Source organism: Alligator mississippiensis, chromosome 4 (genome assembly GCF_030867095.1).
Source record: "Alligator mississippiensis isolate rAllMis1 chromosome 4, rAllMis1, whole genome shotgun sequence".
NCBI lineage: Eukaryota > Metazoa > Chordata > Crocodylia > Alligatoridae > Alligator > Alligator mississippiensis.
Window position 1 is genome coordinate 86,985,907 of NC_081827.1, and position 13,448 is coordinate 86,999,354.

A 13,448-nucleotide genomic window follows, 5' to 3' on the forward strand; every position below is an offset into this window, starting at 1 on the left:
TGGCACCTGCCCCCTTCCGCCTGGAGCGAGCCACACCCACAGCCCACCCCTGCAACCTGCCACCCCAGCTGGGCAAGCAACAGCAGGGAAGAGCCCCCGCTTCCAGCGCTGCTGTGCCCGCATCCCACACCCCCTGCTCCCCTTCCTGAGTAACACGCTCCCCCATCCTGGCTTGGCAGCTTGTCCAAGACCCAGCCCCAATCCCTCCCTCCTCCATACCCCTTCTCCCCCCCCCTCCCCCTCCGCCAACAGACTTACCAGCTGGAGGCAGCTGTCAGCTTCCTGTTTAGTCTACGGCCAAATCTCCAAATCAGCCAAATCGTTTTCCAAATCGATTCAGATGCTTTGAATTAATTCGGAGCTTTTACTTGGTCTCTCAATTAGGTTCAGATTCAGAAATTCGGTCCCTGAATCGGGCTGAATCTCCTTCAAAATGAATCAGCTACTGAAGCTTCACACAGCCCTCATGTCTACTGCCCCTGCACTTTCTTGAGCTCACAACCATGCTTCATGACACCACCAGTCTTTGAGTTTGGAGTGAAGGGATATTTGTCCCACCCTCTCTTCAGGGTTATAGCTATGGTTAGGGTTCTGGCTTTAACCCAGAAGAAATGCAAAAGAACCTAAAAATATGATGCCATGCCCTACATGAAGACCAAGCTGTGAATTTCAAATCTGAGGGTCCACATCATGCATCAGATGGATTGCCTTCCAAAATCTGGAGTCAGGCAAGGACTTAAATCTCAAACGCATATACACTCCCAAAGGTTATTAGTGTTTGGTCCAGGATCTAGGTTCAGACCCATCCTTAACCTAGGCTACTACTTGCACGTTTATTTTTTTGTGTGTTTAATGTTCTTTAGCATGGCCTGGATCACTCCTTTTATTCCTTGACCTGTATTAAAGCTATCACTATGGTAGTTGGGGTGACTGAGTATTTTCCAAATAAGAGAGAGATATTCTCTGTGTGGTGCTTTATTTTGACCTTTGTCTGTCTTAAAACCAAAAAATTATAGAACTGAAATAGTGTTTATATAATTGAGTGACATGTCTATCAAAGGCTGGCAGTCTAGAGAAGTCCCTAAAAGTAACCCAAAGCAACAGGGTTAGAGTCTGCTAGACTGAACCTGGCCAGTTTGACTCCAGAAAATAATAAGGAGTTACAGTACTAGAGTGGGACTGAGCAGACTAGGGTTTAGTTCCTGCCTCTGTCATGGGCCTGTTGAATGACCCTGAGCAAGTGAGTTCAACATTTCTTGTCATATACATAGTTTATCCTTGTGCAAAATGGAAATAATGATATTGACCTCCTTCATAAAGAAGTATGAAAAACCATGGATAAAAGCATGATAGAAAAGTTAGATGTTATCACTGCAGTGTCATAAAGCAATCCTGCTGAGGGAAACATGTCAGAAACCAGCCACTCCTACAGCCCTCCCCCATTCCATACTATAAATGTTCTCTCAGAAAGTGGAGCAAGATGAGTTAGTTTGTATTACTGTCTATATTGTTTATTATGATGAGTCCTTAATCTTTAAAGTAACTTCTCATGATAAGTAAAGTCAGTGGGGCTCCTTATAGGCATGCTGGTTTACATCAATGGCCCTTACAGCACACAATCCTCAGATATGAGTTATGCCACTGTCACCAGTAACTTAAGCGACAATTGATTAGAAGCCTGTACTTGCCTGTTGAAATGTATGTCATGAAACTGCTTAAAATATTAGTACTCGCCCACTGTAGCTACATAATATAAACACCTATTATGTAGCTGTATGATCAGTAACATAGGCATATGCTTCTGCCTATGAATAGACTTTAAACTTCTCCCACCCTCCCCTCCTTGCTACAGTGCAGGAAAAAACAAACAAATGTACATTGGACTACAGTCAAAGATAACTATGATCAGCCCTTTATTATGTACTTCATAAAATAATTTTGCTTTTAAGGGCCCTTTTTTATTAAGCATGGCCTGATGTTTTCTTTTCTGAATTCAGCCACTATCTGTTGAAATATCAGTGATCATAATGATACATCTGTATTTAAAGTATCATATATGCTTCACAAGAAATTTTAAAACAGTGTAAACATAAAAGATAGTTGAAAGTATAAATAGTATCTTGGCATCTTATGACCTCCAGTTTGCTAAATCTCAATATAATATCAGATAAGTATCCAATTTTTTATTTTTAACAGAAACTATCCTTTTGAGGAAAGGATCAGTGAGTTAAAGTTTTCCTGAACACCATAACTTTATTAAAGACTCGTGTCAAAATATGCTGTTCGACAATGCTGACTATAAACACAAGCTAATAATGACAACAAAGTAGGAGCTCTTACAGCCGTAAGAATGGCTGCTAAGAATTACATACAGCCAGCTTGTGTTGCCCCACCTCCTCACTTCTTCCTCTAAGCTTCTCTTCTGTCTCACCCATCTCTAATACAACCTAAAATGTTGTAACAGTTTGTAAGATCTTAGAGGCAAAAGGTGTCATTGTCTTTGTGTTGTACACTAGGTCCATGTGAAGCAGCAAGTATTTGCTTCGGCTGATTCAGAGGGACAGTGATTCGATTCGGTGATTCGAATCACTGTCCCAATACGATTGGGCCAATTCAGATTTGGAGATTAGGCACTGATTTGGAGATTTCGCCATAGACTATACAGGCAGTCCTCAATGACACTGGACACAGCTGCCTCCAGCTAGTAAATCTGTTGTGGTGGGCAGAGGGCAGATCAATGACCCCACAGCAAGGGAGGGATTGGGGCTGAGGCTCGGACAAGCTGCCCAGCTGGGGCGGGGGCTTAGGGAGGGGGGCTCCCACCACTATGGGCCACTGCACTCCACCGGGCCAGGAGCTGCTCTTCTGGTGGCTCCTCTGGCAGCTTTCACCATCAGTCTGGGAGGGCATAGGAGCAGGCTTGTGCCCCTGGATCTGCATGGGGTGGAGCCAGGGCTGTGCTCCAGGCGGCAAACCCCTGCTGCCGGGCTGTTCTCTGTAGGGAAGACAGAGCCAGGGCTGTGCTCCAAGCTGCAGCTGGGGCTAACCGCCCAGAGTGCAGTCCTAGCTCCACTTGCCCTGTGGAGCACAGCCTGGCAGCAGGCAACTGGGGCTAGCCTCCCAGGGTGCAGCCCTGGCTCCACCTGCCCTGCAGAGCAGAGCCTAGTGGTGGGTGGCTGAGGCTAGCCTCCCAGAGCACGGCCTGGCCCAGCCCACCCTGCCAAATCCAGGGGCCCACACCTGCTCCCATGCCCTCCCAGACCAACAGCAAGAGCCTCCAGAAGAGCCGCTCCTAGAATGGTGGTATGCAATAGTGGGAGCCCCTCTCCCTGAGCCCCACACCCCAACCCGCCCTGGCTCAGCAGCTTGTCCCAGCCCCCACCCCAATCCCTCCCTTGTTGTGGGGGTGTTGGTCTGCAACCCCATGCCTCTTCCCTGCCCCCTCCACCCACCACAACAGACTTACCAGCTGGTGGCAGCTGTGTCCAGTGTCAAAGACAAAACCCCCGTTCGAGCCTGGAAACAGAGTCACAGTTTACAAAGGTTGTAAGTGCCATTTGTCATAACTTGAACTGTCATAAGTCAAGGACTGCCTGTCTGGAAGATCACCCCATCCCCTTTCCTCTTCTCAGTTTGTTTGCTGCAAGCCGTACAATTCTCTGAATCTCTCTGAATTGATTCGGAGGCTTCCGATTTGATTTAGACTTTTTAAAGGGTCTTCCAATTCGATTCGGATTCGGAGGTTCGGCTGCTGAATCAGACCGAATCTCCTTCAAATTGAATCAGCTACCAAAGCTTCGCAGAGCACTATTGTACACCACTAGCATAACAGAGCTACCTCCTTACTGAGGATACCCCAATCTCTTTGTTTAATAATGATAGTAATTAAGAATGTATTTCCCTATCTGCTGTCCTCTACACTGCTGCCATCTAAACAGTCCAAAAATTTGCCATGAAGTATTACACTACCAGCCTTTCAAATGCTTTCATGTTCCTGTTTATAATAATACTGTCTGCCTGGTTTGAGTTTGTAAATACCAGTTGCTGATGGTCATGCCTTCTACAATGCATGCATATTTAAAGATAGCAAAAGAGCAAATTATGACTGGACCCACACCCTAGTTCTAAATCACAGATATTTCATATAGTGACTTTGGCAATTTACTTTAAAAGCTTGGGGGGAGCCAACTGCCATTTTCCTCTACCTATTGTAAATTACAATTGACAACCATGGGAACTGTACAGTACCTTTTTGAATGCAACAATTTTTCTTACAAACAGCCTATAGAAATTGTACCACTCCTTTATTCATCTTAAGAAGCCAAGAAAATAGCCATAAGGAATGTTCCAGCTGTCTAGGAAATAGTCCTTTCCCCTCTTCCTTTTGTAAAAGCTCTTGTAAATATTTAGTAGGTCAATAATTCTCTCCTTAATTCTCCCATGTTCTCTTAAAGCATTCTGATGATGTTGTGAATATAGTTCCTCTGGGATTTCTTCATTAAAAGCTTTTAGTCATAAAATAAAATGTTATGTAAATGTACCATTTTTGACAAATGGTGCATGGGGGGTGGGTCTCTTTTTCAGACTGGAATTGCAGGTAAAGGGAGGGAGAAAGAGCCTGACACTCCAGTATAGCAAATAGCACTTTTACCTGGCATGGAGAAAACCAATTTGAATTGGTTTGCTTTGTCTGCATTTAGTGGGGAGGAGAGGGATGAATGGGAACTGGCTTAGGTTTGTTTTTGGTGTTGTTTTGAAAAACTTCATTAGGTCTTGGTATTCGAATAAGGAAACTTCTGAACTGTTTATAATTCTGAGGGAGATGGGACATAATGAGAGTATAAACATTAATATTAATGTATTGGATGTAGGTCTCAGAGTCAACAGAACTGAAATGCTGCCACCCATGAATATTCAGCATATGGAACCAATCCAGTAGAATGACATTTGGAGAATCCTATGGAAAACATGCTTTATTCATGCTACCTAGTTTAATTTTTGCTAAAGCCCATGAGCACCTATATACGTGCTCCAGGGTGTGATGGGAGGAGGGTTAGTTAGAGCAGGTCTCGGGAGCCATTCTTATTAAAACGCCTGCAGCACCTTGCATATTCAGCATCCCACATTATAAAATGGCAGCAGGGGCTCTTTAACCAAAGTTCATTCAATGAGCCTTAGTTAAAGCACCCCCACTGCCATTTTGAAGTGCAGGGATACTGAATACATGAGACACTGCAGCATTTTGATTAAAATGCCCAGCAGATTTGATTAAATCAAGTCTGCTCTGACACACTGTAATCGGAACAAGTCAGAGCACAGGTAAAAGTGCCCTAGTCATAAAAGAAAATGTTCTGTAAATGTACCATTTTTGACAAATGGTGCATTTGGGGGGGGGGGGGGGGCGGCTCCTTTTCAGACTGGAATTGCAGGTAAAGGGACGGAGAGACAGCCTGACACTCCAGTAAAGCAAACGGCAAGTTACCTAGCATGGAGACTCAAAGTGAACTTGTCTTTAAGCAGAGAGAAAAAATGATCTTCCCAGGAATACAGCATAACTGTATATGCTTTGCTGGGGTAGATGTAGGTTTATGGAAATGAATGAAACCACCAAGAGAGCCCAAGTAAATATTTTCCTTCATCCACCTGTGAGGTCCTGTACTGAACTATGCTCCATTTTTCCTGCTCCTGACACAGCTAATGCTGCTGGTGATTACTAAGTTCAATAAAAGCTTTTACTTGTTTCCTTTAGCGCCTCTTTGTTATTTATCTTTAACATTAGATTGCTTTCAGGGTAGTCATGACAGGATCCAACTGAGTGTGGAAACAGACCATGGTTTGCCTGCAGCAGCTGCCACATCAAGACCGTATAAAACAGCACATGTGAACTGCAGAAAATGGTCATAGAAAGTGTTGAGCCCTGCTTCAGCTCTTCCTTGTAGAAACTGGTTTCATAGCAGTTTCCTGCATCTCTGTATACACTGTCAAGTGTGGGGGCCTATAAAGCACTGGAAGTCCCTCACTTCAGTGAGTACCTGCTTGCTATTATTATTTTCATTACAATATTTACCAGCAGCTTCAGTCAAGAGTTGGACACCATTGTGCAAACACAGAAAGAAAGTCCCTGCTTTGGAGTTATCATAGTCAAGACACAGTACAACAGTGAATGCAACAAAGTGGCTTGGAAGAGGGGAGAATATACAGGAATCAGCAGCAATGTAAACTGGTTTAATGTAGGCCAGCTACGCTTTTAGTTTTTAAGGTTTATTTTAGTATAAAGAGTTAGGCCTCTTCCATTAATGCAGCAGGTACAAAAAAAAAAGACAGCCTAGATAACCAATGTTAAACGGATTAGATTGCACAAATGAACTAAGTGAGGCACAAAAAGCCTGACCTGTCACCAAAGGGGTGCTCTCAAAAGGGATTAAAACCATATTAAGCAAAATTTGCCCCGTAACCATAACAACAATATAATATAGATTGTCAGAGCGGAAAAAAAAAGTTTGAGTTTCACTACCAGCCTTTCATTTTGTGCACACATAACCAGAAAATAATCCGAGTAGAAAGAAGAGGAGGCAGATGATCTGGATTTCATTTCCAGGTCTGATTTTCATATTTGCCCAGTGAGTGATACGTTTTACAATGTTATCTAGCATTCTGTTATAGAACTGAAAGGGATCAAAACATCACAAGCCAAATTCCACCTCTCAGCTCTACCACTCTGTCTCGCTGTCCCAAGTTTTTTCTGTTCTCTATGTTGTGGATCTTAAAAGTCACTCGAGACTTAAATCAATAGTTGATTTTATACTAGACAAACTAGCAAAGAAACAAAATTGCCTAAGTGAAGCATTCTTTAACCTATTAGGCTGGGTACAGGCATTACAGACATACTGGGCATGTCTATGCATGTGCATTTAATTAACCCATTTTAAGGTGCATTAAGGGCATGTATCTACACATGTGAGCCCTTAATGTGCCTTAAAAATAGTGAATTTAGCCTAATCCCACCTAAATTTGATACCTGTATAAAGCAAGTGTCAAATTTAGCTGCGATTAGTTAAAGTGCATTAATGCATGTGTAGGCACGTTAATGCTCATTGACACAGAGACTTTAATGCTGGGTCTATCTGGGTGTTCACTGTGGTAAAGCACCTCTGCCACATGGCTCACAGTCTCTATCCATGCCCCTCCAGGGCTGGCATTTCATGGACAGTTGTGTGGGGGCCCAGAGAGCATGTCCAGCACAGTGTCCTTCTCGAGCCCTGGCTCTGGCATGGGTGTGGTCATGCAGACAAGTGCCCGGGCCTTCAGGAGGAGGTGCTCAACCTTGTAGTGCTCTGGTATGGGGCCAATAACCAGAGGCAGTTCGCATGGGGTGGGCACTCAGACATCCCGATTTATGAGGTCATATCTAGTGGGATGCATGCACAAGGCCACTCCCAGATAGTGCGGCAGTGCTGTGTGAAAGCCAATGTCTTGCAGGTACAGTGGGTGCCTGTGACTAATTTCAATCATCAGTCATGCCCAAAAGACCATAACTTTGATGAGGAAGCTGACTTACATTTTGGCACCCTGGAAGACAGGCTGCACCCCTGCGAGTACCACCCGCAGGGGTGGCCTGCCCCAATGCCTCCAGTGCCATGTCATCAGAGGAGGGGACCTTGGGCCTCCAACACCCTTCCCCACCCACCTCCCTGGCTACAGCATCCACTGGCAGCTCAGGGAGCCCTGCCCAGCACCTGCCTCACCCTCAGCCCAGCTCTATACCCCACCATGAGGAGCGGTTAGTCATGTCACCACTGGCCTCCAGTTCCTCCCCCGGGAGGGGGCCCCTAGGCAGGCACCAGCCTGCCACACACTGCAGGCCATGGACACCAGGTGCATCCGGACTCTGTCACTGATAGGGAGCCCCATGCCAAGCTACCAGACTCACTAGCTCTGGACAAGTGGTAAGTCCCACACTCTCCCAACCCTGCCCCACTCCCTGCCCAGCCCGCCCGCACTCCCCTGGCCTCAGGTTCTCTTCCCCAATCCTGCAGCATGCAGAGAGGTGGGACAGTTCAAAACTTTACTGAGCAGCCCCTGTCCCCACAGCTGGGTGGGCACAGACATCTCATACACCAAGGAAGCTATCGATGCAGGCAGTGATGTTGTCCTCAGCAGCAGGGGGCACAGGGACATGTCATGCTGCCACAGGTAGCCCTCCAGATGGTGGCAAAGCTTGCAGGGCAGCCAAGACTTGTAGCTCAGGGTCCTGAACCAGGAGTGCAGGTCTGCCCAGGGCACCAGCAGGATCAGCAAAGGCAGGCCATAGTGGCTTAGGCAGTAACAGCTCATTTCACACTGCCAGGGCGCGCACAGCAGGGGCATGTTCAGGGCACAGCAGCAGTACAGGGGTGGGGGGTGGCTGGCCCCAGGTGCCTCCCTAGAGAGGCCCCCAGTGGGGAGGGGAGGGGTGCAGCCAGCCCCTTGCCCCAGTTGTCCAGGAGCTGCACACACCCGAGCCCAGACACTATGGGCTGGATGGTATCACGGCAGAGTGGCTGGCCTGCAGACAGACAGAGAATAGGGTGTGGGATCTGGAGCTGCAGCAGCAGGTGGGTGAATGCATAAATAAGCACCCTGGGAAATGACTCCTACATCATGAAAAATAAATGGAAATGATTTTCATTTTGAGAACCAATGTTTAGTCAGAGGCATCTTTCAAACATGTTTTAATATTCCACTCTATAATGGTGTTGTTCTGTTAAAATGCAAAATCATGTAAATTTATGTATTCCCTAGAGCTTACCTTTTTGCATTGCCACATGAGCTGGTTGGGATACAGTATAGACTGCATGAAAATGAGTGGAATTTTTTTTTATTTTTCCATTCAAATTTCTAATTAAAAATTACACCAGTGCAGAAAGGGACAGACTCCATAGCAGGTAAAAAAAAAAAAATACTATAAAAGACTAGAGAACACAGTAACATGTTGTATAAAAGAAACACCTCTTGGTGTACTTGAGAAACAAAAAAGAACACAAACATTGCACTCATTCTTGTGATAATTGGAAGGTTGAAAATAACTATTACATGGTTATTCTCTTACAAAAGAAAGATTATGCAAAATCTTTTACAAAATGCTGCTTCTGTTATTGAAAATGATTACCTCTAAAGTGCACCAAAGCATTATCCTATTCAAGAAGGAGGGGAAAAAAAAACAACCCTTCAACTAAAGGTAGCATTAGAGATCCTGATTCTATAGATGCCATTCTATTCACTCATCTAGGCATCATTATGTAGATTATTTTCACTACAGAGAACTGTTATATCCAAGCATGTGTTATAGAACCCTGATATTTTTAAAATGTATTATCTAAAATATTATGTACAGTGAACACACATCTATTTATCAGCAAAAGGGTTTGTTCATTTCCCTCAGCATTCCTCCTCCTCTTTATCTGCAGTACAGGCAGTTAATATTCATGTTCTTTTTGCCTCTCAAGCAGCTTACTGATCTGTCAAATGATTACTTACTATTTGAAGTTTGTTGATCTGACATAATTTTGTTTCTCTCAGGATCTCTTCATTTAGACAATAAAATCCTTTTTCCCAGTAGTGACTAACTAGTTACAGTATGCTTCCTAGATTTTAGTCTAGCTTTTCATATGCAAGTATATTAACAGTGCATTTGGCAAGGCACATTAGAAGTAAAGGGCATTAAACATAGTGAAATACATACTGAAAATTACAATACTTTACATGATGCAGTAAATTGCTGTACTCCAAGATTTTGAAGATGAACAAGAAGGTTAGTTCATTCTAAAGAACTGGCATTTCCTCCAGTTTTCTCTCTACACAGAACGTATTGTCTTAATGCCTTTCCTACTACTTTCTCCCCACCATGTTAACTGCAAAACAGTCTGTTCTTACCAAGGCATTCACAGGAACATGTATGGTTTACTTGACTGTTTAATGCTTTATGCCCTGAGACAAAGTCACATTGTTGTTACATATATCAATTAATTAACTAAGTCTGCTTTAGCCAAATTCAATATTTTTTCCAACATTTCCTATACAGATACAGTTCATCCAGGCTCATTCTTATCATTTGGATTTTTTCAATACATTATTGAAACAGTAAAGTAACTGTACAGAGTATTAGTTTTCAAGGCAAAATATCTTGCCCTTATCCATTCCTTTTACCGATAAAAGCTGACTAAACTTTTGCCAACATTAAGACTAGCAGATATAATTTTGTGTAAAATAAGCCAAAAATAGATGTTTTACAAACCTGTAACATGCTTTCATTTTATTTTATATTAATTTAATTTTAAAATAGCAAAAATGATTGTAATTATGTTGAATTCTATTGAAGTTTGCACTGAAATCTGGTGTGTCATGTTTCAGCTTGGAACAAGATTTTACAGTTCAAAAGATATTTTGTAATGAATACTGAATAAACCTCAGTTCTACTGGCCAAGAGCTGCTTATAATGCCAAAAATACTAGGAAATTATAAGGGGAAAGTACGTAGTAGTAAAGAATTGTTTTTGAAGGAAACTTAAACTACTTCAGCTTACAGCTACTGAATCGCAGCATCACAGGAAGGTAGGGCTGGAAGTAATCTAGTTAGCCTCCTGCTCATGGCAGGAACATCCCTACTTAAACCATCTCAGACAATTGTCTCTCCAACCTTGCTCTTGAAAAGTACCAGGGATGGAGATTCCACAACTTCTCTAGGTAGCTTGTTCCAATCAATGCTTGACCACCCTCATAGTCAGAAAGCTCCTCCTGATATCCATCCTAAATTTCCTCTACTACAGTTTGAGGCATTGATCCTAGCTCTGTCCCCTATGGGTCAGTCTTTACTTTTCCGAACTAAATAAACCTAGCTCTTTCAGCCTTTCCTTATAAGTCTTGCTTCCCAGGTCCCTACTCATTTTTTTTTGCTCTGTGCTGCACTGTTTTCAATCTGCTTACATGCTTCTTGAAGTGTGGGGCCCAAAACTGGACGTAGTAGTCCAGATGAGGCCTCACCAGTGCCAAATAGAGAAGAATCACTTCCCTCGATTTGCAAATGTCAGTCCTATTACTACAACTCACTATGCTGTTGCCTTCTTTTTTTTTTTTTTTTTGCACAACAAGAGCATACTGTTAGCTCATCTTCAGCTTATGGTCTACTATAAAGCACAGGGTCTTCTCTACAGCACAGCAATCTAGCCAGTCAATCCCCACCATATTTGTGCATGCAACTGTTCTGTCCCAAGTGCAGGACTTTTCACTTGTCCTTGTTGATTTCCATCAGATTGACTTCAGACCATTTTTCTAGTCTATCCAAGTCATTCTGGACCCTAGTCCTGCCCTTCTGAGTATCTAGAACTCCACCCAACTTGGTGTTATCTGCAAATTTTCTAAGCATGGACTCAACCCCATCACCTAAATCATTAATGAAGATATTGAATAACAGTGGACCCAGGATAGAGCCTTGGGAAACCCCACTTGATACCTCCTCCCAACTAGTCATTGAATCATTCATGACTACTCATTGAGCATGATTATCCAATGAGTTATGTATCCACATTACAGTACTTTCATCTAGTCTGTATTTCCTTAGGTTGCTAATGAGAATGTCATGGGAGACAGTGTCAAAAGCTTTGCTAATGTCAAGGTATATCACACCCACTGCTCTCTCCCTCAAAACAGAGCCGGTCTCTATCATAGAAGGACATCATGTTGGTCAGGCATGACTTACTCTTGGTACATCCATAACAGATATTTCTTATCATTTTGTTTTCCTTTAGATGCTTCACGTTAGATTCTGAGGACCTGCTCCATGGTCTTTCCAAGAATCAGTGTCAGGATGACTGGTCTGTAATTCACCAGATCCTCCCTCTTCCCTTTTTTAAAGATAGGCACTATAATTGGGCTTTTTCTAATTATCCCAGACTTCATCTGACCTCCATGAGTTCTCAAAGAGTATAGCCAACAGCTGTGAAATTACCTCAGCCTCAATTTTGTATTTGAACTATTTTGTTGATAACACAAACTGTGGAAAAGCCAAGCGCCTCCTTGCTTTTACACAAACTTCCAGAAAAAAATGCCCAAACAAAAAACCCTCCTTTAAGTATCCTATATTGCCACCTTGTTCATTCCTCGCAACTTCGAGTAGGGCTCGATCAGTACAAAAGAGCTACATTATGCCATATTTTATAGTAGCTGCAAAATGATCAGGGCATAATAGGTTTTCTGGAGGAGTCAGGAAAAAATTAAGAACATTTGTTTTGTTTTGCTTTCTTTGAAGGTTTTCTTGTTGTGCCAAAATTCAATCATATTGTATATAGTTCATCAAGCAACATTCACTTGTCTTGGCAATTTCCTGACAACTTCCTGCTGTCAGAGTCATCCACAGGGGTGGAGAGTTAGGTTAAAGTTTCTGCTGAACTCCTGTAACACCAAGGTGGCAGAATAATCCCTTTACAAAAGCTACCAGTGAGCAAAATTTAGAGGAGCCCTGAGACTGCTTCAAGTTTCAGTAGCACTGATATAATGATAGTACAAAGCTACATTTCACCACAAACTTGAACAGAGTATTCAGCCTCATATATTTTTCAGAATAAGCTATTGGTGTCCTCCTTGTCCTTCTCTAAAATCACTTACACATTCTCTACACTAGCAGTGTAAATCTCCCACATCTTGCTTACAAACCAGTGGGTGTACGAATGATCTGTCCCAAAGATAATATCCATGTATTGCTTGGAAACAAATACTCAAACCACTTGCAGTAGCACTAGCTTGGCTTTGCAACTCCCTTTTGCTATGCCGTCTGGCAACCATTAGCTATTGTTCATTCACAATTTGGAAAGATTCTTATAAATATTTGGAAAAGTTCTTTGCTTTTCAAAACACACATTTTTAATCTCTTGAGGTAAGCCATTCCTGAAATAGCTGCCCGCTAGGCAAAACTCAGTTTATATTTAAGGCATGGTTAAAAGATTCTGTCCAAAAACAACAAACCTATCAGCATATCCTTTCGACTTTCCTTCCCTTTCTTTCTCACCTCTTGTTTCACAAAATACTAAGGCTGTAACAGTGTTCAGATAAAATATTTCAGTTGGGTTGGGTATTTTCCTGTGTATTCTTTTTTGAGCCAATATTAAAACCTTAATCAGGCTGATAAATACAAAAATTAAAAATGGGTGCGTCTGTGCATCTTGGATTTCTCCTATGAACTTCCCCTGAATTAGCTGCTACTTCTGTGGCATTTTCTAATGGGAACCAAAGGGAGGAAAGGTGCTCCATACAGGGATACCAGTTTCTGTAGAACTTGATGGCAACTTCCTCTCAGTAGTTTGTTATGAAACATGAGAGAAAGTATTAATGTACATGTGCTGAACACAGGGATGAAACAATATTTAAGCAAAAGTTAAGGGAGTATTTCATAAAAGCATAAAGAATAAGAAGAATGAG